Raw genomic sequence first — 5230 nt, forward strand, 5'->3', positions numbered from 1 at the left:
AATTTATAAGTATAAAAAGTGATTACTGAAAATGAAAAGAGAAATTGCCAGTTTAATTTTGGTGATTATCAGTAGACTTCAATTACTCTTATTTTAATAAATATGGAAAAAGTTGGCAAAATATAAATGCATTATAAACTTATACTTTTAAAAGAATGGATCATTACACATAAACTGCTTTACTTTAGAAGCAAATGAATAGGCTTAAATGCTCTACATTTACATAAATTATCCAAACAATAGTGTGGCTTTTTAAGTTCATAAAACTTTTTACAACATATTTAGATTTAATGATGGAGACATTATGTGACAATGTGCACTCTGCCAAAGTAATCATGAGCTATGGAGAATGTTGTCGATCAAAGCTCTTAAGAGAAAAAGAACTATTAGCTTTAATTGCTAAAGAAGCTATTTTGAGTTATGTGTAGCATGGCAGTATTAAAAGTGGTGAACAAGAAGAAAGACTTATGTTTGAGGCTGCTCAGTAATTTGTTTCACTGGTAGGATTGGTATGAAGTGAATAAACCATTGTTTTCCAAGGCCTTAGGGTATTTTCTGTAGCTGCAGCAAAACAAGCTCCGACTATTGAATAAATCCATTTCAAAATCTACATACTCCACTTTAGATCCAAATCCAAATTTATCTAATCTCTAATCTAAAATTTAGCTCTTTCACCTTTTAAAAACCTATAAATAATTCTTCAAAAATATTTATATCTTGGTAATTAATAAACGCAAACATAAACCCTATATTGTTCCAGACACATAACTGCATAATCACCACTACTAAAGGTATGCAATACGCTCTCCTTTTAGAATTCCCAAAATAAATCATAGCTATGGTCACATTAGCCATCCACATAAGAAAGAAAAACCCAAGATTTAATTACGTGCTTTTTAAAGGATCTAGATCCGAGCACTATTTATGTTAAAGTTTGTATTCTTTGTTTTGGGGGGCTGTCCTGTGCATTGTTGGATGCTGAGCAGTACCCCCATCCTCTACTGACTAGATGCCAGCAGCAACTCCCACAAGCCATGTCAAGCCAAAATGTCTCCAGATACAGCCAATGTCCCACGGAAGGTGGGGGGAGGGGGTGTGCATGGGCAAAATTGTCTCCAGTTGGAAACTACTAATCTAGGATATGCATCTTCAATTAAATTAAAATTATATTATGGATACACTGCTTCAGCAACCTCACCATTCACAACTTGCAAGCGATCTGCAATGGGCTGGGAATAAAGGTGTCAGTGTGATAATCCCTTGCTCCATGTAGGAAGCCCTCATTAGCACCCCGTTCTCTTCTCTGCCCCAAGGCACTCAAATGTTCTTAAGAGTCTGGAGAAATTGAGAGTAGCTTCTCTCCACTGAAGGTAGGAAACACTTACTATTGGTCAGTAAGTCGATCAACAGTAGCCAATCTGTTTGGCAGCTCATCTGACAATACTAAGAGGTAGCCTCATTTCGGGGATATTGCTCTCTGTATGGTACACATTCAAAGTTTTAAACAAAGAGTAGCAGAAACAAAGTGGGAGAAATGTGGCAGTGTAGCAAGTTTATGGATGACCTCCTATGTGCTATGTGAGGGGATACAGTAGTGCAAAAGACAAGAAAAAACTGAGTTAGATGAGTAAAATATATAGTAGGTCAGATTTTAATGCATGAGAAAAAATAAAGTTGGGATGGGGTGCTACAGTCTGAATGTTTGTATCCTCCAAAATCCACGGTGACACGCTCACCCCCAGGGTGACAATGGGTGGAGATGGAACTTTTGGGAGGTAATTAGGTCATGGGGCTGAGTGAGCCCTTGTGAATTGGATTAGTGCTCTTTATTTTTTTATTTATTTGTTTATTTTTGAGACAGAGTCTCACTGTGTTGCCTGGGCTAGAGTGCCACGGTGTCATCCTAGCTCACAGCAACCTCAAACTCCTGGGCTCAAGCGATCCTCCTGCCTCAGCCTCCCAAGTAGCTGGAACTACAGGCATGTGCCACCATGCCTGGCTAATTTTTTCTATGTATTTGTAGTTGTTCGATTAATTTCTTTCTATATTTAGTAGAGATGGGTCTCGCTCTTGCTCAGGCTGGTTTCAAACTCCTGAGCTCAAACAATCCGCCCGCCTTGGCCTCCCAGAGTGCTAGGATTACAGGCGTGAGCCACCTCGCCTGGCCTGGATTAGTGCTCTTTAAAAGAGGCCCCAGAGGCCGGGTGCGGTGGCTTGCGCCTGTAATCCTAGCACTCTGGGAGGCCGAAGTGGGTGGATTGCTCAAGGTCAGGAGTTCGAGACCAGCCTGAGCAACAGTGAGACCTCGTCTCTACTAAAAAACAGAAAGAAATGATCTGGACAACTAAAAATATATATATAAAAAAAATTAGCCGGGCATGGTGGTGCATGTCTGCAGTCCCAGCTACTCGGGGGGCTGATGCAGAAGGATCGCTTGAGCCCAGGAGTCTGAGGTTGCTGTGAGCTAGGCTGACGCCACGGCACTCTAGCCCGGGCAACAGAGCAAGACTCTGTCTCAAAAAAGAAAAAAAAAAAAAAGAGGCCCCAGAGAAAACTCTCATCCCTTTCAGTCTGTGAGGTTATAGTGAAAAGATGGCATCTACAAACCAGAAAGCAGGCCCTCACCACACACAGACTCTGCCTGTACCTTGATCTTGGACTTTCAGCCTCCAGAACTGTCAGAAATAAATTTCTGTTGTTCATAAGCTATCCAGTTTATGGTCTTTTGTTATAGCAACCTGAACGAACTAAGATATAGGGCAATATAAAATATCAGTAGTTAAGAGGGGGTTAAAATGGGTGCCAGGGAAGGGCCAAAAAACCAGTAAAAGTATTTTGAAAAAGAAGCATAAAGTACTGTGTAATTTATTTAATATCTGGAAATATTTCCTTTAGCTAGAAAATTGTATATAATTAATCCATATTTAAGATAAGTAAATATATTCAAACAGCAATATTACTACAGAACTGCAAAACCAAGGTCAAGTATTGTCTCCCTAAAGAATGAGATTATTTTGGCACACAGTGGCTTAGAAAGGACACTGCTGTGATTTATCTCAATATACTGACTGTGAAAAACAATGAAGTAATGCAATGCATCTTCCAAAAAAAGGCTTTTTAAGTAATGAAATTCCTCTTTTGCAATTACATAAACTAGAATTCTATTCATCTTTTATATTCTTACCTCATATTTGATCTTTGTCAACTCAGGTCTAATGAGCAAGATGGAATTTTGTATTTTGGAAATAAAATGGCTTAAATAATGGTCCAAAAAATTTCTATGTTGATATTCACATCAATGTTATAAAGGAGCAGTATGGTCAAAAGAAAAAGTTATAAGGTCCTGAATAAGCTACTCATTTAAATCACCCATTATTTGACATTATTTGATAGTGATACTCCATACCACCACGAATGTAGCTAGTAGCAAAAACAAGAAGACCAATATCCCATAATATAGAAGATTCAATTTTAAACTCGTTTTAAAATTCTTTCAGAGGCCAGGCACGGTGGCTCACACCTGTAGTCCTAGCACTCTGGGAGGCCGAGGCGGGCGGATCGTTTGAGCTCAGGAGTTCAAGACCAGCCTGAGCAAGAGCGAGACCCCGTCTCTACTAAAAAATAGAAAGAAAGTACTTGGACAGCTAAAAATATATAGAAGAAATTAGCCAGGCATGGTGGCACATGCCTGTAGTTCCAGCTACTTGGGAGGCTGAGGCAGAAGGATTGCTTGAGCCCAGGAGTTAGAGGTTACTGTGAGCTAGGATGACGCCGTGGCACTCTAGCCCGGGCAACACAGTGAGACTCTGTCTCAAAAAAAAAAAAATTCTTTCAGAAATTCTTAAAACATAAAACTTTAAAGAATAACACCAGTTCTCTTATAATGCATTCTCCATAACACTTTTTTCTTAGCAAGAACAGGAAAGAGATCAAACTATATACAAAATAGAAATTGATTTCTCCGAAGTGTAGTAATCCTAAAACTGCCCAGTATTGTTTCTTGGCTGAATGTTCAGCATTCATTGTAAATGAAAATCTAATAGGAAGAAACTATACATTACACCATAGGGTAGCTTAGCTTTCGTGTTACATTTCAAAAGGTCTTGCTCTCTCTATCATCCAAATGATAATTCTGTGCTTCACAAAGTTAATATCCAGTTCACTGGAAGTTTCTTTGTAAAAGGAAATAGTCACTAAATAAACAGTCAAAGCTCTTTACTGTCGTATTTTTTTCTTTCCCCTTCGTGGCCACTGAATCCTGAGGCAGGGATTGCTTACTTTCCATTTCTGTGGATGACCTTACCGAAAGACGTTTTCAAGGCCTAGTTCCTTAACATTATCAAAGAACGTTCTCATTAAGTATGTTAAATGCTGTTTCAGAATTATCTGTTTCACGATTCTTAGACATCTAGCAAGTCATTTCTTCCTGATGGTAGTCCCAAACACATTTATTACCTAGACAGTAAGTCAGGCCCTGTGCTAAGTCTGGCACAATGCATAAAGAGATCACAGTCCCATAATAAAACGTGCAATCAATTTCAGCAACATGAAAGGACCCATAATAGAGAAAAGTATAAGTTGTTTCGGGAGCAGAGCAAATACCAACCTCTGCCTGAGAAGGCTGACAGATTGACTCTTCCCTAAAAAATGATATATGCAATTCTACCCTCTTATAGCTCAAAACTCTTTCTCTGTGCTCATCATTTTTCTGTATCACCTTCATCAGTCAACAAAGCACCTGCCCCAATCACAAACCCCCAATAGGCAAACCTTGTGGCTTCGGACTTGCAGTCGTGTGTTTCGCTGGTGTTTTCCCATTTATTCCCTGAGCCTCTTCATCAGATACATTTTGATCAACCAGCGTGGTTGTGCTGGTTGTGGGACAAAGTGGAAGGATAGTGACCTCTGGACAGGTACTGCTGCCTGTGAGAGTTCAAAAAGAAAGGACAGGTAAGAATGGAGGCAGAGCACAACTCGGTTTTGTGGGTTAAATTTCTCCTGACCCCATAAAACAAAAACAGTCACAGTTATAAGACTAAGCATAGAAATAAATTTCCCATGTGAGCTGGACTTGACAAAGGGCTTTCCTGGGAAAGAGCTCATTCCATGTGCCTTAGGAACCTTATAATGCATGCTGACAGAAGATTGCCGCACACCCTCCTCCCTTCCTAGCAGGGCCACTGAAAGGGCAGAATGCAGCTGCCGCAATGTAGGTGAAGGAGAGGACAGG

General features: G+C 39.7%; 1 protein-coding gene across 1 annotated transcript in view; it reads right to left on the reverse strand.

The window, feature by feature from the left end:
* The window catches only part of FGD4 (FYVE, RhoGEF and PH domain containing 4), a 79362-nt gene extending 74444 nt beyond the window's left edge, over window positions 1–4918 (reverse strand). The window contains exon 1 of the mRNA XM_012641051.1: window positions 4771–4918. The gene's annotated coding sequence lies outside the window, so the exon portion shown is untranslated. The remainder of the gene's footprint in view (window positions 1–4770) is intronic.
* Window positions 4919–5230: the final 312 nt, after the last annotated feature.

This window comes from Propithecus coquereli, unplaced genomic scaffold (assembly GCF_000956105.1).
Source record: "Propithecus coquereli isolate 6110/MARCELLA unplaced genomic scaffold, Pcoq_1.0 Scaffold16, whole genome shotgun sequence".
Taxonomy (NCBI): domain Eukaryota; kingdom Metazoa; phylum Chordata; class Mammalia; order Primates; family Indriidae; genus Propithecus; species Propithecus coquereli.